Source organism: Crocodylus siamensis, chromosome 5 (genome assembly GCF_052110815.1).
Source record: "Crocodylus siamensis isolate JL-2025a chromosome 5, ASM5211081v1, whole genome shotgun sequence".
Classification (NCBI taxonomy): domain Eukaryota; kingdom Metazoa; phylum Chordata; order Crocodylia; family Crocodylidae; genus Crocodylus; species Crocodylus siamensis.
In genome coordinates, this window is record NC_143399.1 from 100412701 (window position 1) to 100436620 (window position 23920).

At 42.7% G+C, this 23920-nt stretch overlaps 1 protein-coding gene across 2 annotated transcripts in view; it reads right to left on the reverse strand.

Moving 5' to 3' along the window:
* The window catches only part of CDH18 (cadherin 18), a 1127064-nt gene that overhangs the window by 355348 nt on the left and 747796 nt on the right, over positions 1 to 23920 (reverse strand). For both annotated transcript variants that reach the window (XM_090049911.1, XM_090049912.1), the window contains one exon: positions 21573 to 21644. The gene's annotated coding sequence lies outside the window, so the exon portion shown is untranslated. The remainder of the gene's footprint in view (positions 1 to 21572; positions 21645 to 23920) is intronic.

Below are 23920 nucleotides of genomic sequence, written 5' to 3' on the forward strand. Positions count from 1 at the left end.
CATGATGCAGGCTAAATCAATTGAGTGATGACAGTCCTCTGATGCCTTTGTATAATTGCCCCCTGCAACTTACCAGGACATACAAATTTGCTCACAATTCATTAGGAAATAATCTGAGATACACCTTTATTTTGGTGTTAAAAACAACAGGGTATGCCTCCTGAAGTTCTAGTACCTTACCTGCACTGCAAAGTAAATGCAAAACCAGTGAGGATACAGTAACTCTGGTATGGCTTTGTAGTGCAGCTCAGACTTGATCTGAAAACCATACTGGGTTATATAACGTGGAGCTATGGGGCAGGGGCAGAACGGTGGAAGTTGCAGGGTGCAGCCCAGAATAGCAGTGGCAGCGCGGAGCGGTGGCAGCACAGCCATCGTGTGTGAGCTTTTCCCCGCCCACCTCTGACGTCTGGCCAACAGAGCAAGGGGGTGGGGGCACGTGTAGCAGCAGCTGCATGCAGAGCGGTGACAGCACAGGGTTGTGGGTGGCAGCAGAGGCAGCCATATATGAGCTTTCCCCACCCCCTTGCCACATCTGGCTGGCTGGAAATTCGTGTTACTGAAGTATTCCAGTTATTTAAGTACCAGATAGCGGAGATTTTACTGTAATTTGATGTAATTTAACTTTAACCACACAAGTCTTTCCTTGCAAGATCAAGCCCTAAGACCTAGCTAGAAAACCAATTTAGTATTGACACAAAAGGTAGAATATTACCACCGTGATCACTTATACCTCTTCCTACAACCTTCTAGAGTCCCTTCACATTTTCTTCCCAGGACCAATACAGTCTGGCTTTCACTAGCTTAAGATCTGTACCAGTGGTAAAATGCACACAGGAATCAAGACACAGAAATCTCAGCAATAGGTGTTTTGGCCTCTAAGTTAATTCTTTCTTTCTTTTAAAAGAAATGAAAACTTGAGCGTTTCCAAAATCTGAACTGGAATCACCAAACTCTTAGTCTGCACAGAGGTCAGTGTATGCGTGTGTAACAGTGGGTTCCACCCGTTACTGGGAAGAGGCCACAGGAAATGACTGCAAAGCTAGGTTCCCTTAGAGGAAGGACTTTTAGGGACAGAAGGGTGAAAAGATGCAGTCGGGGCCAAGCTGTAGGCTCTCCTGAGGACAATGTTACTAACAAGGACTTGCTGTGCAGGTCTGAGCAGTCAGGATAAGTTAGGAAGAAGGAGCCCAGAGACATAAAAGAGGATCCTCAGCCACCAGTGAAGACATAGGAGAGGTCTGGCAGGAAAGCCACAATGGACTGCCCTTGAGCACAAGAGAGGAGACACCGGCAAGGCCCTGGGGCACACAGGAACCAGACTCAAAGATCCGTGGATTACTGTAACAGTAAAATGCATGGATTTTTTTTTCATTGTTCTCTTTGAGGCCCAAAGGGGCGATGTTTTATGTTGGGGACTTTGTTTGCCAACCCAGAGAGCTGGACAGTTTGTTAAAAGAAAAATTCCCTGTTAATGACCAGTAGAATGAGCAAGGCTATATGGGGAGATATGTACATGCTGTATAGCAGAGAACTGAAACAAAAGGCACTGCTGTAATTAGCCCTTAATGGGTCAGGTGTGCTTGTTTTAAGGTCTGGGACCTGCCAGGGCAGCAAAGGCTGATAGCTCATAGACTTAGCTGAGAGTTGAATTCATGGCCTGTGGAGCCATGGATTCTGGTTTTGGTTTGAGACCCAGAAGGGACAAGTAGGACTGTTGGCCAGGAGATGGAGCAACCTTGCAGGCAACAAGGTGAACACCTGGAAGGGGGCCTGGATCCAACTGGGGCAGTGAGGAGGATAAGGACAAGGCAGTCTAAACCCACTACACATGCTTGAGAGTGAGGCAACCTTCCCCAACTATTCAGCATCAAGGCATGGCAGGAAGGGGTAGAGAGGAATCCAGGGCCACCTGAGGAAACCTTGGGGGTCACACACAAGTAGCAGCCTTTAACAGCTTCATTCAAAAGAAACAGAGATAGAACTCTAGTCAGTCCAATTCTTCTTCAAATTTCCCTTTTAGTCGCATCGATTCATAGAACATGTACAATAGCAAAAGACCACAATTACTAATTTTTTATTTAATCAATTACTCCATTCCTCATGATGGAGACTTTCTTCTAATTCAAATTACATTTCTTTTACCTTGCATTACCTGACCAAAAAGTAGAAACATTATTTACATGCTTTTTTTTTTGGGGGGGGGGGGGGGGGGGGGGGGAAGATGACTGTGATCCAATCCCTAGAAATGTTGAAGGGTTTGCTTTAATTCTTTTTTTAAACTTTTAATTGGCTTTATTTTATTTTTGAGAAAAAGTTGAAAAACGACACTGTGAGAAACTACAGTCACAAAAATATCAATCGGGACATAATTTGCAAGACTGGATAGTGCTGCAACTCAGTAGCGTGCATCTTATTTTTCCCATCTAGATTATTTTTGTCACTAAGGTTTCTCTCAAGTATAAATTGTCTTGGCAGTGTGAGAGCCCAAGCTACACAGAAGCACATTAATCATATTCTCAAGTCATTTTTATCTTACCATTATTCTTCCCAAAGATCCCCATAAAAATGGGAAAAAGAGACAAATAAAAACCAATCATCAACCAAGAAATATAAGAGACTGGAGGAAACTGGACAGTCACCTCGATGTGGTCACTTGACCCTAGCTGTCTTTTCCTGCCAAGGGCAGTGGGACTGGACCCAACGATCTACAAGGTCCCTTCGAGCTCCTAACAATTTATGAATCTAAGATACAAGGTATTTAAGAAACAGCTTGATAAAAGAAATAGTATGTCAAAAGGACATTGGTAATAATGACAAAAATTTTGGTGAGAACATCAGCTAATGCAAATAAGCATAATTTCAATTAAGTCAGGAATTTAGGAGTTGGACCGTCTTCTATTTTTGGATGGTTAGTATCTTTTTATTGCAATGACTTCTGAGAAGTTGCATGACTTTAAAGTCAGTGCTCTCTTGGTCTTGCAAAATACCAGTGTATCACCAACAGTAGAAAGTGCAAAAAAAAACCCAAACCAAACCATCTCTTGCTTCACTCCTGATTCAAGTGTTCATAGACCATTTTGGAACGTACAGTACTCAATGCAATGTCTCAGTGAATGTCAGTGTGGGCAGGGGAGAAGGGGAGGGGGAACTTTACTAATATTCCAACCTTCCTACCTTCAGTGTCCCAGTCTAAAGTCATCTTGATTCTCACTCATCTCTTCATCACTCTAAAAAAAAGGTCTCACTGGCTGCACCTAGGATTTTTTTCTCTCATTTTTCATATATTTCAGAACTTTAGATCAAGGAAGCTACTTTTTAAAATTCTATTTTTCCTCTTTATCAATCTTTTTTCTTTTTTTAAGTGAAAACAACACCATCTCCTTTCTTTGAATAACCATGGAAACAGCATTTTTTTTTAAAATGACACGGTAAAGCATCCCAATTAAAAGCAAAGTAAATGAAATTTTTAATGATCTCAGATTAAGTACTGTTGTCTCCAATCAGTGTTTACACAGGTTAGAATTTCCACAGAAGTCCCAAGGAAACAAGCATATAAACTTTACTGAATCCCAATAGAATTTATATACTTTACATTTCCCTGAAAATCCCAGCCTCAGTGCTTCCCCTAAGCAAATTTCTATGAGATAATATAGAACTTGAGATGTCGTAATGGAATTTACAACACCAATAATAAATGAACCAGAAAATTAGTAAGCACATTACAGGGTAGATAGAGTAGGGGAAGTAATATAATGGCATAAAGATTTAGTCAAGAATCCTAAAATCATACATAACAAACAATTTTGACCTCATAATTTCAAGCACACCAGACATACCTATGTACAGTAAAAGCTGCGTTATGGGGCACTTTACCATCCAGAATTCTCTATTAACTGGCATCTGTCATAGACAGCATCTTGCCGTTCGGGACACCGCCAAGCGGCATTGCTAGTGGCAGTCTCATCCGCTGTCCGTCATTGTGATTGCGTGGTGAACGCATTGAGCTTGTGCTTGTGGTGTGAATTTATTGCTGAATATCTCACCCACCCTGCAACTATGGCTACCAATACTCCATCAACAAGCAGAGGACAGGACAAGAGTGTTGTTTTGATGATTACACAGACATTGGACATCATTAAGTGCCTGGAAAAGGAGAAAACAGGAACAGGCTGATGCAGGAATTCAATGTTGGCTTGTCTATGATCTACGATATCAAGGCGCAGAGGGCAGAGTTACTCCAGTTCATGATGAATTCTGAGACAAGTAAAGTAATTGAGCAATGCCATACTCTGAACAAGCCAAATTGGAACAATTAGACAAGATATTGTATGAATGGTTTGCCTTAAAATGTTTGGAGGGAGCTCCAATTTCTGGCCCAATGCTGACTGAAAAAGCAAAAGATTTCTATCAACAAATGGGAATGAATGAGTTCTGCGTTTTTCAGATGGATGGTTATCTTGCTTCAAACTCTGCCATGGTATCAGAAGGCTTGATGTGTCTGAAGAAAAAAAAATCTGCTAATCATGAAGCAGCTGAAGATATTGTGCGTTTTTCCAGAAATTGGTTGTGGAGAATGGCATAACCCCAGAGCAGATCTACAATGCTGATGAAACTGGCCTTTTTTGGTGTTGTTTGCCAACTTCTACCCTGGCTGGTCCAGGTGACATTGGTGCAACTGGTTTGAAGCAGAGCAAGGGCCGCTTGACTGTGTTTATGTGTGCAAATACAGCGGGCGCACATGGAATCAAGCTGCAAGTGGTGGGAAAATTCAGGCAAACAAGAGCATTCAAGGGTGTTGTTCATCTACCTGTTAAGTACAAGGCACAACCTAATGCATGAATAGACAAGGAAATATTTTTGCACTGGTTTCACCATGTCTTTGTACCAGCAGTGAAAGAGCATCTGAAGAAACTTGGAAAGTCAGAAAACACAAAAGTTATTTTGATTTTAGCTCACCCTCCTGAAGCAGAGTTAGTGTCTGGAAATATTTTGACCATCTTCCGGCCTGCAAATGTCACCTCACTCATACAGCCTATGGATCAGGGAATTATCCAAAACCTGAAATCCATCTACAGAAGAGATTTTATGAAGAAGCTACTCAACTATGAAGGCAGTCTACAAGAATTTCAGTCGCAGTATACCATTAAGGATGCAATTTTCTATGTGGTATGTGCTTGGTGTGCTGTGAAGAGTACAACTTTAAGGAAAGCTTGGAGGAAATTGTGGGCAGAAGTGATGTTTGCAGAGGGATCTTCTGATGAAGAAGATTTTTCATGTTTCCATGTGAGACAGAAAAAAGAATCATTAAAAGTGATTCTTGATGTCCTTCAAAATGCTGACCCCACTAACCCACTCACTAAACTCAAAGATACTGAACTTGAAGAGTGAGTAAACATTTATCAAGACCGATGCTGCACAAACCCTTACTGATGCTGAAATTATAGAAAAGGTTGTGCATTCTGAGAGATCTACTGCACCTGAACAAGCATCAGAATAAGACCACAGTGAAGAAACTAAAATGGTTTCGGCTACTGCTGCACAATGTCTGGAAACATTCTTGAAAATTGCTGAGCAGAAGTCTTCATATTCTGCTCAGGAAGTGATGCAATTTCATGTTGTTCATAACAATTTCCTGAAAAAAAGGCAACTGACTTGCACGCTGGCAGACATCCACAGGTTGCTTCAAAGAGCTTCTGCAGCTTGTCAAGGATCAGATATTAGTGTTGATGTTGATGATCCTCAAGAAGACCCACACTCTGAAGCAGAGTCACATTCTGAGGCAACCTCTGATCCCAAGCTGCCTTTAGAAGCAGCTGAGGTGCAGTAATAGTATAGTATACTATTTACTATATTATTTCTTATATCATAGTTAAAATATTAGAAGTTGTTATAGTTAAAATGTTATACTGAAATTATAATAATGCCATATTAAAATATTATATTAAAAGTTATTATATCATAGTTAAAATGTAGGCTTAGTTTCTTTCTTGAAAAAAGCCGTAAGTATAACTCTCAGAAAACCATCATATTTGGTTAACTGGCACCCCCCCATTCCCTGAGGATGCTGGTTAACAGAGCTTTTACTGTATTAGCAATATCAGAGCTCTGGTATTTGAATGAGGCAGTGGAAGGAATATTTCAACACTGAGCATTACGTTCTGAGTAATCAATGTAGTACACAACCTGTGAAGAATCCTACCTCTGCTTTCTTATTCCTTTTTGGAACCTCTCACCTGGGACAGGTCTAATATCTATTCAGCACACTGCTATAACTGACTTCTTTGTTCCTACTGCTTTAGATTTAAGATTATTTTATCCTGGAGATAGCATTTGGAATCAGATATTTTAATTTTTTTTGGTGATATGTATTTTACCATGAGCAAACGTCCAATTTTATCCTCACATAAGACAAGGAACTCCATCAAAAGCTTCATTCATAAAAACTTCTACTTGCTTAATTCTAAACTCTGAGGCAGACCCAAGTTTTAGAATCCTTTCTTACAGCATTATTATGAGTTATCAATACAAATACACGGCTCTTAGAAAAAATAAAAAGCATAGCTTGTCTAGTGTGTGAACCTTTACTGAGGACCTATTGGGTGCAAACTTTTTTTAAACAAGTATTTAACTGCAAATCTATAGTTAATGATCATAGAACTATTGTGATAATTTCTGGAGAAAAATTTAAATCGAGTAGAGACTGATTTAACACTTCTTATAACTACGCTGTAGTACTTTAGTCCAACACATGTAATTCCAATGGAATTAATGTTGGAATGAAGCACCTCAGCTGAAATCCAGACTTCACTGAAGTCAACAAGTAAATCTTCCAAAGGATTTCTCTCGTTGCTGACAGAAGGACTATGCATGCACTGACCAGTGTGAGTAAAGAGCACAGAATGTAGTGAATCATACTGAATAAGTAAATTTTGTAAGAGCTCCCTGAACTTTCACATGCCACAAAACAACCACATGAAACATAAGATACACAAGCACTACTATTACCTCTTCTTCAAAATGATGCCATCTCTTGTCCTACATGTAGTTTAGTAGGATTAGGATGACTGACAAACTTCATGAGAATTAGGTTGGCTGCTCAGATTTATCTTTTAGGTATCTCTTGTTGTATTTCCACAAGACCTTTTCTTGACATAAAACAGTTTGTTTCATCTCCGTGAAGGAACAGAACCAAGACTTATACACCATTTAGAGGCGTAAACGTTCTTTTCAGAAAGGTAAATTTCATACCAAAGAAATAATATGTAGGGTGAAGACATGTGACATTTCCAACCTTGCATGTGCCATGTGACAGGGCTACAGAGGTCCAAGTCTTTCTATTCATTGATAGGTCCCCCTCAGAAAAGTAACTATACACTGCTGCAAGTTACATTGGTGGATGGATCATGTATCTGCAGCTCTTCATTTTATCTTTTATCTTATTTCCTGGGTAGTCATTGCTGAATGCAAACAAACTGCCTTCCAACAGCTAATAACTGGGCACATCTACAAATCCAATAAATTCAAATGAATAAATTACGATTAATGCCGGAGTGAGATTAATGCCCGAGTTTACTGCTCCCAGGCACCATATTTACACATGTGCCCAAGACCGCAGCATACTGATTCAAGTCGGAGCAGCCTCAGCTGGCAGGGAACCCATCAGGGCCAGCCTACCAGCAGGGTCAGTCTGTCAGCCTGGCTCAACATGCAGAGTGCTGGCTAGGGCACAAGGGTGCTCCAGTGCAGGGCTAACCAGCAGATAGCCCTTGCACCGAAGCACTCTGATGCCCCAGCCAGCCCTGTCAGCAACTACATATGTGTTGCAGTGCACTTAATAATACCACCACAAGAAAGCACCTGTGTTTACAAGTATTAACCTATGGCAGAGTTAATCATTTTACTGTGACCTAACAGGACCTCACATGTAGATGCTAAGACTTTACTGTGGACCTAATTAGGCAACTCCACAGTAAACATGTCATGTAAAAACACCCACTAAGTATTGAAATAATACATATGCCAGCAACTACCTTCTGAAAGCTAGACATCTGTCCATCCCAGAAACTAGTAACTTACATCAGTGGACAAAGCAGTGGAAATTACTGACATAAGCATGTATGTCTAGTCTTTTAACTCATTACTATGTATAATGTAAGGATTATGAGATATGCATACTGTTACAGGAATACAACAAGGTGTTTCACACTCAGAGCCTGACCCAAAGATAACTAAAATCAACTGAAAGATTTCCATCAGTTTAAATGCATCACAGTTATACACTTAAAATAAAAAATAATGTTTACCCTAATAAACTGAATATTAATGCCAAAACAGCCGGTATTTGATGTAAATTCAAAAGGATTCTCATTCATTTTCTTTTCTAATGCCCTGTGAGATGAGGTACTAAATGCATAAATTAATCTTTAGAGTTTTTATATTATTATAATGGCACCTGCTACATTATTTACTAAAACTCTAATTTTGCTATTTTTATGAATATGGATGTGTTGATGTTCAAATACTAAATCAATAAAGACCGATAGAACACAAATCATTTTTAAATGCCCATTAATCTTTTATTTGGAAAAAATGAAAAGAAAAAAGGATTTAGAAAAGCATTATTTATGCTACTAGAGTTTCAGTTTTGCCATCACTTTTGATTTACACAGCAGCTTTCAGAGAATTTCTGTTCTAGCCATTAAGACTTGCTAAAATTTAGTATTCAAGTTTTCAGCTTGAGAGGTTTTTTGTTTTGGTTTGTTTCTATCAAAGTTAAAAAATTGTATTGTCAGAAAAATAAAAAGATAGTTCTAGTTTTTAGAACTATATTTTGCAATCTCATAATTCATAACTTGGAAACTGATTTATAGCAAAAGGTCCAGGAACAAGCAAGAGTCTGTGCATGGTACAAAATGGAAAATGAAAAACTTAAAAGCCTAATGCGTGAAAACTATGGAACAAAGTACTACTTAGACCCCAATTCAATCATGCTAAATTGTAACAAGTATATTTACTGTTCCACAAAAAGGTTCAGAATTAAGTTAATTTCCTGCAAACATCCAAATTTTACCTATTCCTCTGATGCTTACATTTTCAGAATTTTTTTTGTTTGCAAATTGGGTGGAAATAGTACAAAACTAGACACGATTTCCAAGATGGCTCAAACAATTAATCAAATAAAACTATTAAGAAGGTCTTCAGTCCAAATTTCAAACACCTATGTGCTCTGGGCATGGGTATACCTCTTTATTAACTATAAGTGCACCTATGCTATAATCACTGTCCTGAAAGCAATGTATTTTAGACATACCCGAGCTAGCTTCAACTAGTTAATGTAGTTAATGTAGGAGTATGACTATGGAAACATGGAACTCAGCATGATTTGCAAAATGTCCCTGAGTAGATGAGGGACTATATTGGTAGTGAGCTTCAGGCAAAAATTCTCCCTTGTGCAAAAGTTCAACACAAGGCCAGTATATCACAGGAACAATATCACTACTAAGTGATATATGAGAGGATGTGATATATGAGAGGACGGTGTTTTCTGTTTTAATATTTCACCCTACTTGCCAGCATTCATTGGAGTATGCATTTGTACAAAAGTCTGAGGCAAGAATATTCTCTACATAAATATTTAATTTGGCAACAAAGATATTCATAACTGAACAAGATAACTTGCTATGTTAGTCATCTGTTTAAAACTTCTCAGTTTAGGGATCTGAAACAATTATGTATAAGTAAATATTGACTGGCATTAATCATCTAAGTGAGAAGCCTGCAAACACCACAGCAGGCACACATTTGTACACATTAGTCATTTGTCAAACAATCAAACATGAAACAAATAATTAGAAAGTGAGCTGCTACATATGAAAGGTCGTGATGAAATCCAAAGCTATAGCACTCTCTGATATGCTTATTACCTTTAGTCAACAACTCCTTACCACTTTTGCTATGTTATTTAGATGTGGTTGGTATGTCTATTGGCATATATACAAAACCTGTAACTAGATTATTCATGCCAATTAACTTCTATTTCTTTTCATAGCAATGTCTTACAGATCCTTTATTTTTGGTCTCTTCTGTTTTTTTGAAGAATGCAGACCAATAGTGAGTGTAGACACTAAGTAATCAAAAACGTAAAGCTAGCAGTGTACATGTCTAACATGTACTTAAATATCACCCATATACCATATTTACTTGAACATAAGATGACCCTGACTATAAGACAATCTTCCGCCTGCTAATCATTAGATTCTATATATAAAAAAAGTATAAATGTGTTATAATTTTACCCAGTGTAGTATCTAATTATGAGAGTATTGTCTTGAATTCATCCTGTCCCACTGCTACAGCATTGAAAATGCTGGGGGGGGGGGCGCGGGCAGGGGCAGGTGGCCCCCTTACCCTCTACCCATCTAATTTCTTCCCCCTGCAGCCTCCCTGCCCCCTCCTAACTTATTATCAGACCATGCTAAGCCTCTGTTCCCTTCCCAAGCACAACGTGGAAGTGAGCTGTATGTGACCTTAAAGGGGGGCAGGGGGCAGGCAGGACAGAAAGGAGGCAAAATACTCCAGGGGGGAAACAGGAGTCTGCTGTGCGTCTGACTCTAGTTGCCAATTTTAGCACAGGTACTCCATAAACACATTTTTGGAGTTATTCCTTATACACAGTACAAACTGTACATGATATTAGTCCAAAGCCTCAAACCAACACTGCTCAGTATGTGTATGTACTCCAAATACCCCCACAAAGGATCCACATGCTAATTAACTCCTGCCGCCACCACCATCACCACCACCACCATGCTCATGACACTATGTTCTAGTCACAAGTCCTGGGACCCTCCAACAATTTATATACAGATGAGGTGCAAGGCTCCCTGGTCCATCTCTACCCCACAGAGGGCAGGGCCAAACTAATCACATGCAACAGGCTGAGAGAGTGGTGACAGGGATTCTGAATAAACTGTTCAGGGTTCCATTTGGCAGGAAGAAAGAGGAATCATTAGAAATGAGAAAGAAAGGTGCAGCTCAGATATGGGAGTGAAGAAAACATCAAAATATATTTGACATACTGGTTTACCATAACTTTACAGAACTGGCACTGAGGGAGACTGAACATAATGGGCACTATATCTTAATCAGATGAGCTGCATTAAACATCCTTGTATTAGGTTCTCACCAGAAGCTTAGCTTTTCAGCTGTCCCTTGGCTAAGATCACCTGTAGTGGTTGGGTGGAGGTCTGCTTTACTGTCTAGATTGATTCCAGGAGTGCCAGGGACGCAGTGACAGAGCATGAAGATGGAGGAGGAGAAGGAGTTCTCAGGGCCTGGAACACTATTCGTGGCAGACTTGGAGAGTAGAGCTACAGTTATGGAAGAGAAAGCAGACCAAGATATGAGAAGTGAATGGGACAGTGGAAGGACAGACTTATGGAGGGAAGATAAAGGTAGGGAAGAGAGGACAAAAGAAGGTAGGAAAGAAAAGCATAGTGGGAATGTCAGTTTTGTAGGCTTTACTGAAGAAAGCAACACGGGAAGAGTCCAACTGGCAGGAAGACCAGGAGAAGAAGTGGTCAGGAGGGAGAAATGAGGAATGAAACAGTGACTGAAGGGAAGATGACAACTTGTGAAGTTGTGACAATTTGTCAAGAAGGACATTTACAGTGGTGATTTCCATGGTCTTTCCAAATAAAACTAGATCTACGGAGAAGCAGGAGAGACAGGAAAGGGAAAGTGGGGGAAAATATGTTGAGTCAGAATGCATGACAGTGAAGGAGATACTAAAAGATAGAAGAGTTGGAAAGGAAGTGTGTGAAATTTCAACAGTTGAAGCAGCACAGATGGAAACAGAAGAGGAAAAAGAAGGAAAGGTAAGTAGAACAAGTGATATTGGGACAGAGGAGAAAGAAAGGAAAAAGAGAGAGGAGAGAAAGATGCAGGAAGGAGAAGGAGTGGAGATAGAGCAGAAGAAAAAGAAGAAAGCCAAATTAGGAAAAGAAGGAAATAACACACTATGAAACTTAGAAAGAAGTCTGGCAAAGAGACAGAGAGGGGAAGGGAGAAAGTTTGATGAAAAGCTCATGCGAGTTAATGTGGCTTGGGACTAATGAGAGAAGAGAGGGAAAAGTGGAGTGGGGGACAGCAGAAAGGTGGGTATGGGAAAAGGGGAAGCTTTCTTGAATGTCAAAGCATACAACAAAAGACAAAGACTATGGGGATGCAAAGAGAGGGAAGACTAGAGCCAACTGCATCAAGCAGAAGAATAGAAGAATTGTAAAGTGGTAGATGTGTAATTTAAATGGACAAGCATGACTGTGTATTTCATGTGTAAATCTCAGAAGTATGCTATCAAGGAAGAGGTGGAATAAGATTATGCCAACATTTGGTGGAGGTTAAAGTGGACCTAACATGTTTACAGGAGTATGGAATCCTACGGGAGAGATATTACAAATGTTTCGTAAAGATATGGAGAAGGGGACCATCATGGTGGGCAGGGTCAGATGTAAACAAAGTGGCTGGAGTCATGATTATGCTCAAGAGTGAGAAAGTGGAAGTGCAGCAAGTGCAAGTTATTGAGGAATAAAGACTGCAACACATAGTAGAATCATAGAAAATTATGGTTAGAAGGGACCTCAATAGGTCATCTAGTCCAGGGGTGGGCAAACTACAGCCTATGGGCTGGATCCACCCTGTCAGGCACTTTCATTCAGCCCAGAACTCCACCAATAAATTGCACCACTCCTGGCCCACATGTACACGCCCCCCAAACATACTCTATTGCACCTTGCTCCTGCCCAGCTAGCAGCAGCTTCCGGCCAGGGCTACTGCTGCCCCTGCTGCAGTCACCCCCATGGGAACCTGCCTGGCTTCCTCCACTTCCCACTCACTCTGGGCAGCAGGTAGGGAGGGGGTGGGAACTGGGGCCTTGAAGCTACAGTTGCAGCTGGGTGGAAGCATGGAGAGCAGCACAGAGCCCAGGCAGCTGGTGGGCAGGGTGTGGGTATGAGGGGGCAAGGAGCACAGCTTGCCAGGAAGCTCTACTCTGTGCCATGTGCCTGCAGCTCCCACACTCACAGCAGGAGAAGCCCCATGCTAGGGCTGGTTGCCTTCCCCACCCCTTGCTTCCCCGCGGAGTCCAGTGCAGGTCTTCCCAAGTGTGAGAAGGCCCTGCACAGCAGAGTATTGTTTGCTTTGCCCGCTGCGACAGCATTGGTGGCTCATGTTCATCTTATGCACTTCTGACACCAATGTCCACATCTTTGATAAAGATGTTTATATGTTTAAAAATGCTTCGCTTCAAATCAAGAGAAAATTACCTTAATTTCAGATTTGTTACTATACTTCAACAATTTGCATCTGACTGAAGGACCGTGAGATAAACTTTAACCCCGCCACCACCACTGAAGTTCACTTCACTACCCATTAGGTGACTTCAGAAAACACATAATGGGAGAATAATTGCCCTGACTGCAATGCCTTTTAAAATCTTTGAACAATTTCTTGGTAAAGAACATATTGTCCTGGTCCATGGAGATTGTGGCTCCACTGCTTGTCTTGCAAACATACAATGCTCATGATTGGCTTGTGATGTTAGGGCACCAGCTTAGTTAGCAATTAAAAAAGAATCGATGGAATGCTGACACAGTACAAAGCACCTGGTGATCCTAAGTCATCCTTTCTGGGGCATGAGCCAGCAAATAGGACAACCTCATTGCCTATACTTGCTACAGTTTCAAGAGAGTGATACTGTTTGTTTGGTGGCTGGCAACACTCTATACCTATTTTAGGAAGTCTACTGGGTTCACAAGTCAAAAATCAAATCACTGTTTCATTTGCAAGCAGCAGATTGGGAAGGTGGGGAAAGTGTTTCCTTTCCTCCCATTGAAGAATGAGATGTGTTTCCTAAAGGGAACATCATAGACACTGTGTCCCAGAAGGTGTGTTTTTTTTTTTCCAAAGAGGTTTGCTCTAAGAAGGGAACACTACATTAAATCCAGCAAGACCATTGGAAATTACTTTTCATATAGCCAGGAAGAGTGGCCACTGTAAAATGGTAACTAATAAAATGAACAGTGTGAGAGCTTAAGAAAGTTCCCAAAACTAGCTATCCTATATGTATATCTGTGGGACTCCTAGCAGCACACCTCAAACTCTGTAACAGATGGTCTGAACCAGCTTTTTGTGTGTGTGGGGGGGGTGCACATGCATATGCACAAATGGATGCATACATATGGTGTGCCTCTGGCTGATGCCCTGTAGTGCCAGAGGTGCTCCTGCTGTGATCCCAGACTCTGAACAGTCAGGATGGCCTCTCCCTCGCTAGTGCCCCCATGCCTTATCTGTGCAGCTCTGCGGCAGTCAAAGGTAAGTCTGGGGAGAGTGAGTGAGTGAGCAAGCGAGCGAGCGAGCTATCCTGTGTTATGCTGGCAGCGTGTGTACTGGGGAAGTATATACTGTGCTATGTTGGGAGGCAAAGGGGGGTTGTGCTGGTGGGGCAGGCACAGAGCAGACTTGTGAGTTTCTAGCCATACCTCTGCTTCCAGTTGCCAGTCCTCTGGCAGCAACTCAGAGCTGTGCACATTACAGAGGGTATTAAGCCTGAACATGCCACTGCTACCAACATATGCTAAATTTTAGCACCCGCTAACTTTGAGGAATGTTAGGTTGTTAATTGCAATACATAAGTACACTTTTATAGGGCTGAAAGATATTTCTGTTCTCTGAAATGCTGCCCATATCATAACTGAAACATTTTCAAGATGCCATAAATTCACTTGACTTTCACCATGGGTATAACGGCTTAAACAGATATCAATCTCTATGCCCTAGTGTGAGGGACCGAAGGATACTCACCCAGGATGTTCCCTCAGCCAGGAGCATGGGCCCAACCAAAATAGAACCTCCACACTACAGCAGGAGCTCCCAATTCACCCCAGCCCAGCTTTATCACCTCGGCTTTACCTCTTGTCAGCCCGTAGGCTTCCTACGTCAGACAGAGGTCATCCACACGAGAGAAAGCTTTGTGACTGCTCAGATTTGGCTGAGCACTTGTCCCACGAGATGTCTAGGTAGTTAAAGTCTCCCATGACAACCACACACTGGGATTGTGCAGCCTCAGCCAATTCCCTGGTGAACTCCTGGTCAAGGTCTTGACTCTGGTGAGGCAGACTGGTGCAAATCCGTGGCTGCGGCAATATCCGGGGACCATGGACAGAACCACAGGGCCGGAGAAAGTGCAGACAGAAGACTGCAGTAAAGATTGAGGCGGGAAATGCTCAACCTGAGACTGACGCCCCAGGAGCAGGGTAAAAGCCTGCTTGGGTCTTGGAGGGTCAGAGGAGCCCTCGCTAAAGAGGTGAAGGAGAAAGGAAGGAGAATAAGAAGAAAAGCAAAGGGAGAGAAAAGAGAATGAGATAGAAGGGGCAGATGCTCCCAAGCCGCTTATCCATTTATTTTGGAAGTACTGATTAATCGCCATGGGCCGCCAATTAAGCCGGGCATGGCTGTGATAAGAAGAGGAAAGAGAAAGGAGAAAGAGACTGTTAAAAAAAAAAAAAAAAAATGGAACCCCATTCCCCAGGGGGCATCATGGCTCAGGCGTTGAGGAGGTAGGAAACTGCAATCTAGGGAGGCGGGGAGAAGGCAATGTTCTCCCAAGTCCTACCAGGTTTTTGTTTGTTTATAATGGCTTATTAATGGTCATGGGTAGCCAATTTAGCCAGGCACAGCCACAATCAGCCCGGACAAAAAAAAGAGGGGACTCCCTGTTCACCAGCAGGCACGGAGAATTGATGCCAGAGAAGCAACAGATAAATCCAAAGGGCATCCAGGACTTGACCCCTGGAGAAGAAATTCAATGGGCATCATAACAATAAAAAAAAAAAAAAAAAAAAAGAGAGAGAGAGAGAGAAAAAAGGAAAGACTTTTTTCCATCTGGTCATTTTGCCATCCCCATCCCCATCCCCCCATTTTCATTGATTCGGAGGTTGGGACAGGAACCAACAATGAGCTGTGGTGGAAGCAGGGTAGTCACCACACCTCCCTTTCATTAACATCTCCAAAAAATTAAAACATCAGAGTCATGGCAGGTGGGAAGAGAGGGTGAGAGTAAGAGCCCCACCTAGACTGACCAAGGGTTGTGGCACCCCGGAAAGATCGGTGAATGTCAGTCAGATGTAAGGGCACATGCCCATACCTGGTGGCTACCTGACACCCAGAATAATCATATACTTCATATTACACATCGGTGGCTCTGATACAGAATAATATGATTATCTGAAATAAACAAAATGAATGAATGACAATTAGAAAACAACAAACAAAACAGTGATCATCGCCTGCTGGAATTCACCATCCAGCGCAAGGTGGCAAAGGCCTGCAGTAAGGCAGCAGCCCTAGATTTCAGAAGGGCAAACTTCAATGAGCTAAGGAGGATAGTTGGGGAAGCACTGAGGTCCCAGAGGAGAAGGGAGCCAGGTGTCCAAGGAGAGTGGTCACTCGTTAAGCACACGATCCTCCAAGCCCAAAGGAAGGTAATCCCAATGAGGATCAAAGGGAGCAGGAGGGCACACAAGCTTCCATGGCTCACCAAGAGCATCTGGGAATGTCTCCTTGCTAAAAGGGTGGCGTACACCCAATGGAAAGAAGGGGACATCACCAGGGACAACTATACTGCAGTCGCTCGGAGATGTAGGGGGGCAGTCAGGAAGGCCAAGGCAGAGATGGAATAAGGGCTAGCTTCCCAGATTAAGGACAATAAGAAGTCCTTCTTTAAATACGTAGCGGGTAAAAAGAAGGTTCCGGGTAATGTGGGGCCCCTGGAGGACACGTTGGGAAATTTGGTCGTCACACCAGATGACAAAGCTAACATGTTTAACGATTTCTTTGCCTCCATCTTCCTAAGTAGGGACCAGAACAGTCATCTCCCTGCTGGGCCCCCCTCAGGCCCCGGGGGAGGCACACCTGGGCCAAAGGTTAGTGAGGAACTAGTTAGAGAACTTCTGGAGGGACTGGACGTATTCAAGTCAGCCAGTCCGGACAGTCTCCACCCTAGAGTTCTAAAGGAACTGGCCGAGGTCATCGCAGAACCCCTGGCACAGCTTTACGAGCACTCTGGTGGTGCTCTGGTGTGGTGCCGGAGGACTGGAAGAGGGCCAACATGGTTCCCATCTTCAAAAAGGGGAAGAAGGAGGACCTGGGAAATTATAGGCCTGTTAGTGTTGCCTCAATCCTAGGCAAGCTGTTTGAGAAAATTATTCTGGCACACATCCACAAGGGGCCAGCTGGGGACTGCATGCTTAGGGGCAACCAACACGGGTTCATCAGTGGCAGGTCCTCTGAGACCAACCTGGTGGCCTTTTACGATCAAATCACCAAATCATTAGATGCAGGGGTAGCAGTGGACATAGTCTTCCTGGACTTCCGGAAGGCTTTCAACACTGTCTCTCACCCTGTTCTCATCAAGAAACTGGGGGACTGCGGTGTCGACACCCACACAGTCAAATGGGTCACCAACTGGCTGGAGGGCCGCACCCAGAGGGTAGTAGTGGATGGGTCTTTCTCAACCTGGAAGGACATGGGCAGTGGGGTTCCGCAGGGCTTGGTTCTTGGACCTGCACTGTTCAACGTGTTCATCAGTGACTTGGATGAGGGGGTGAAAAGCACCCTGTTCAAATTTACTGATGACACTAAGATGTGGGGGGACGTGGGCACACTAAAAGGAAGCAACGGACTACAACCGGACCTAGACAGGTTACAAAGGTGGGTGGACGAGAATAGGATGGGATTCAACACAGACAAGTGCAAAGTGATGCACCTGGGGAGGAACAACCGGCACCATAACTACAGGCTGGGGAACTCCCCTCTTGTCAGCACAGAGGCAGAAAAGGATCTTGGAGTCATCATTGACTCCAAGATGAACATGGGCCGGCAGTGTGGGGAGGCAGTCAGGAAGGCCAACCGTACCCTGTCATGCATCCACAGATGCATCTCAAGCAGGTCCAAGGAGGTGATCTATGTGGCACTGGTCAGGCTGCAGCTGGAGTACTGCGTCCAGTTCTGGGTGCCGCACTTCAGGAGGGATATGGACAACATGGAGAAGGTCCAGAGGTGGGCCACTCGCATGATCGGGGACAGCAGGGCAGGCCCTATGAGGAGAGGCTACGGGACCTGAACCTGTTCAGCCTCCAAAAGAGAAGGCTGAGGGGGGATCTTGTGGCCTGTTATAAACTAGTCAGGGGGGATCAGCAGGCATTGGGGGAGTCCCTGTTGCCCCGTGCACTGCCAGGAGTGACCAGGAATAACGGTCACAATCTGGCGGAGGGTAGATTTAGGCTGGATATCAGGAGGTGCTACTTCACTGTCAGGGTGGCTAGGATCTGGAAACAACTTCCAAGAGAAGTGGTGCAGGCTCCTACCCTGGGGGGTTTTAAGAAGAGGCTGGATGAACACCTTGCTGGGGTCGTTTGAACCCCAGTACTCCTTCCTGCCGTGGCAGGGTGTTAGACTAGATGATCTACTCAGGTGCCTTCTGACCCTAGAAACTATGAAATACATAATGGCCATAGCTTGCACATACTCACCAAATATTTCCTAAAATGAAAAACAAAATAGTGGAAGTATATTAATGACACTAACACCCCACACTCTATGCAAATATGTAGATTACTACCCCAATGTTCATATTTCTTCCCAGTTTTCCCACACAGACTTAAGAAAGATGCTGGATTGATAGCTTTTCAGGCTGGAAACCCCCATATATGAACTGGAAAAAAAAGAAGACCTCTAGTGGCAGAGGCAGGACAATTTTCCCCTCACACTTCCCACCTAACATGGACAATACCCAAAAGCATTGTGAGGATAGCCTAGGAGGACACTGTTCTGGGAGTTACAGTGAAATTAATTTCTCAGGCCTACACAAAGCCTTGGCTTCTCTGATAAAACGCTGACCAAGTAGACAGCAAGGATCACCTGTGTTAATCTTTTTTTGTGTGCACACCTTTATGCTTCTCATTACATAGAAGTTGAGGAAAAATCATCAGGTGGCAGTAATTTTAGGTTTCCACTGATTATGCTATATCTGTGCTGTTTTCTTTGTTTGTTTTTAAAACCTGTCTCTCTCTAACAAGTCTATAAGCCATCTGTTGTCCCTCAAAGTTCTTCTAAACAAATAGCAGCAGGTTATATCTTCTTGATCTACCTTTCCCCCAGGTTAATAAAAAGGTTTGTTGGCAGGGGAGGGTTGTTTGTCTTTTTACTTGCTTTGTTCTCATAAGTCTATGGTTGTTCTTCTCAACCACAAACATGGGTACTCATTTCTAATGAGACAATGCAGCAACACACTCCCCTGTCCAATGGCAGCTGGTTTGCAGATAATTTTTCACTTCAAATATCTATTTTGTTTAGGCTTGGCAAGAGGTCAAATATTGTCAATTGACTGCTTATTTTTGAGCGATCAAAGATTACAGCAATATTACCCAAAAATCCACATTTTTTGAGTTTTCTTGATAGAAATATTATTTTTGTTTTATGACACTTCTTAATGAAGAAATATGCTCTTTTTGTGCATTATTTGAACCTACCAGCATTTTTTTTTAAAAACTTGACTGATACTTGACCAGGCACTTTCCTGAATTTTACTTGACCAGTCAAATACCCAACCCTAATTTTGTTACTTATAGGAAATGGGTAACCACATTATCTTGCTAATCTTTGGATGATTTCCCCATTTACTGAAGAAAATGTTATTTTTCCCTATCACCCTGTATTTCCTACCAATTCACTAGATGTCACCACTCTTACTTTATCTCCTTACATTTCCATTATAGTGTTACATCAGCATCAATGTTTAACTGAGTGTTATTTGGGGCATTTAGCACAGAATCCATAATTAGACATGATGTGGAGGTATATAATTACTGAGGTGGAATGGGGAGGACCAGAGACATTGCTTCTCCAGAGATGTACATGGCAATGTAAAGCAATTTACCACACACTTTTAAAAAGAGTATTATACCCTCCTATAGTATGGGAGGGTGGAAACTGGTACTGGAATTTCTGTGCCACCTTCCCAAGCTGTCTGCTGAGTTGCTCCTAGGAAGCATATGGAACAAGAAATGTGCTTTCACAAGCACAGAGGCTGCAATTATTTCTAACATGATAGGCAGTGGCCATACAGACCTTTTTCTCTTCCAACATCCCTGACATTCTGGATAAGTGAAATGCACAATCTAGCCCTTCATTATTTGAAACTCCATCATGAAGTCTACAAAACCATGCTAATTTTTAATGCATTAGCAACTTAGGCAGAAATTCATGAATGTCACCATTAAACTGAGCCCTTAAACTGTGGGGGAGGGAGGTTTATAAATTTTGACAATTAGGAGACAAGGAATTACCACAAACATCTCTAAATTTTTTTCAAAGAGCAGTTGATATACATCGTAAAACAGCAAACAATTCTAAATGTTTGCGTGTCCAAGTATAGTCTTCTTAACAAATATAGTCCACCAGGCCCTACTGCTTTAAACATTACATGTTGTAGGCCAATGCAGAGGTATTTTAGGGATTAAATATAAACCATTTACCACTTACAATTTGAAATGGCAATTTTAACCTGACATGATTCTAGCAAAGTTTAAGTTAACAATAAAGCAGGCTATAAACAATATTGACAGTCATTTATAATGGGTTGTTAACTGGGGGTACACACCTGGGGGTACTTTGAAAGGACCCAGGGGGGCATGCATGGGCAGGCAGGGACAGAGCACCGCCACCCTATGCTGCTGTCTCACAGGAGCAGGGCTGGGACAGGGTGAGGGCAGCAGCACCTGTATGTGGGCCAAACAGGCGCCACCTGGCCAGCCGGACGTGGAGGGAAAAGCCTGAATGCAGCAGCTACCACTGCCATCCACCACCCTGTGCCACCACTCTGTGTGCGGGCACCACCAGCCTGTCCCCCACTGCGCTGCAACAGGCTGCTGCTACCCTTTCTCTACCCACCCCCACCAGCTGGCTGCCAGGGGGACACTGCACAAAAAAGGATGAAAACCCCTGATATATAACATAAAACAGAATGCATTTTTAGTAGCATAGAAATACAACTAACAAGCTTTGCTTTATTTAATTAGCTCCTACTTTCTGGAGTAGAGTTTTGTGTACATGCATGCACTGGTCCCTCTAATTTTAGAGGCTTGGATATTATGTATTTAAAGCTTCTTGGTATCTGAATCAACTGTTAATTTAACAGTACGTTAATGTACTCTTCAATTTTGAGACACTTCAATAATGTAATTAATGTACATTTCTCTACAGTGCTTACATCCAGATCCCCGATTACCACCAAACTGATCCCTTGACATTTTTTGGAGTACGGCAGTTTAGACTGCATATGCATGTATGTAGCAAGGTGACTGAAATGAGAGGAGTACTTTCAGTACTATGGCAGAACATAACCAAAGTTGTGTATCAACTTCTCTGCTTGCCCTGTTCATTTCTACTCACTTCAAAACTAGAAGCAAGACTTATTGCTTATTGGCTAAGAAAATAAAGAAAAAGGTACTTACTGCTCAGTGATAACTATGTGCTTTCCTTCTTTCACACAAGCCACCAAATCAATCCCACTGTCCCTGCAACTGCTGAAAAGATAAACAAGTCAGATATTAGGGAAGGTGGAATGAACTAGACAGTACAAAGTTTGTCAGTCTGGAAATGTGAATACCACTTAACCCTAACCTGCAATGAACTAATGACAATGTGAGAGTATAAACCTGAGTCATGAATATTTTACACTAGGGTGGTAAATTCAGATCAGAAAAAGAGAACAACCAAATGTGCTATTCAGATTTAAAAAGCAATAACTGACATTTCCACATCTTATCCTCTAGCCATTTCTTGGGTCTATGCTACAAATTGCAAAATAATGAATTAGGGCAGATATAGAAGTTACACTTCTTGTGCGATAAGCCTGCAGAAAGTGCTCTACAACTGTAACTGAACAGAAAGTCAGGGCACATAGAGCCCTGTAAAAATTGCAGATCCACGTGCTGCTTGCTCCCCCCCAACACACACACACCACTCAGTTCCTAGCTGCAGTACCGGCACCGCAGGAGCCAGCCTAGCCAGGCCTGAGGACTGGGGTGATCGTCTACAATTCTCCCCCTCCTGCCTTCTTCTCTGTATTTTCCTTGGAGCAGGGAGGCAGGAACAGCCCCAGGCCAGAAGCCTCCAGGTTTCAAGCTGGGGCTTGGGGGAAGGGGAAGGGCTGAAGGAGGGGGCAGAGCTTGCTTCTCCAGCCACTTGATCCTGACAGAGGCTCCCCCTTGGTCCTACTGCCCCTGTCTCCTGTCATCTTTGACAGGCAGCCAGGGACAGATAAATATTAGTTTTCTAAATTGTATAGGCATTCTGCCGGCCAGACAGAGTGGTCTGGCAGGCCAGATCCAGCCTGTGGGCCATATTTTGCCCACCCCTGGCCTAGACCCATCCACACAAAGAAAACTTTAGCTTATTGCTGAATTTCTCTTATTGCATAGTCATGAGTACAGGTGAGCAAGTGTTGAATGTGGGTCTGCTGCTATTTTGCCCCTGCTCACAATTAACCTGTCTTAAGAACTGACTCATCTGCACTGATTTCCGACAATGGGCAAGTTCCTTAATGGAAGTAAAAAATGTACTTGAACAAGGGACCTTGATGATCTGTTGAGGTCCCTTCTGACCCTAGCACCTAAGAATCTACACCCAAAATGTACATCAGCATCTCTATGCATACTAATATGTAGCATCATTAATTTCCAACTTGTTTGGGGAAACTGAAAGCACGTGTAAAATGTAGATTGCAAGACGCGCTTACACTGCCTGTGCTCAATACAGAATGCAGGACCAGAAACCCAGGGCATCTTTACATATGCTCCAGGATTCAAGAGGAGCAGGGATCAGGAGGTTTAAGTAGAGTGCCCACAGCTTCATGTGTATTCAGCGTCCTGTGTGTCAAAATGGGGGGGGGGGGGCGCGTTAACTACAGTTCGTTTGACAGGCTTTAGTTAAAGTGCCCCATTGCCATTCTAAAGTGTGGGGATGCGGAATACACAGGGTGCGGAGGCTGCTGAATACAGTCTGGTATGTCTATAAGTGCCCCATAGGTCCAGATCACAGACACAAAGTCCCAGAAAACTTGGATGCATACAACAGCTCATAAAGAAGCAGAGACTGTTTCTCTGTTCTCATGTTTTAAAGCCAATTTATAATAATTCTGATCATTCAATTAACGGGAACCATGTGCACATGACAGAAAGCTGGTTCAGACCATCTGTTACAGAGTTTGAGGTATGCTGCTGGGAGTCCTATAGATATATATGTAGGGTAGCTAGCTTTGGGAACTCTCTTTTTTCCTCAAGCTCTCTCACTATTCATTTTATTAGGTATCATTTTACAGTTGTTACTCTTCCTGGCTATATACAAAGTAATTTCCAGTGGTCTTGCTAGCTTTAATGTAGTGTTTTCTTCTTAGAGCAACCTTAAACAAACAAACAAACAAACAAACACACACACACACACACACACCAGGATCACCAGGTACTTCATATTGTGTCAGTATTCCATCAGTTCTTTTTTAATTGCTTAATTAGCTGGTGCCCTAACATTACCAGCCAATCAGAGGCATTATTTGTTTGCAGACAGGCAGTGGAGCCACAATCTGCATGGGCCAGACAATATGCACTTTACCATGAAATTGTTCAAAGCTTTTAAAAGGCATTGCACTTGGAGCAATTACTCTCCCATTGTGTTTTCTTTAATCACCTGATAGATAGGGAAGTGAACTCTGGGGGGAGGGTTTTTTTAAGTGTATCACATTGTCCTTCAGTCAGATGCAAATTGTTGAAGTGTAGTAACAATTAAATCTGAAATTAGGGCA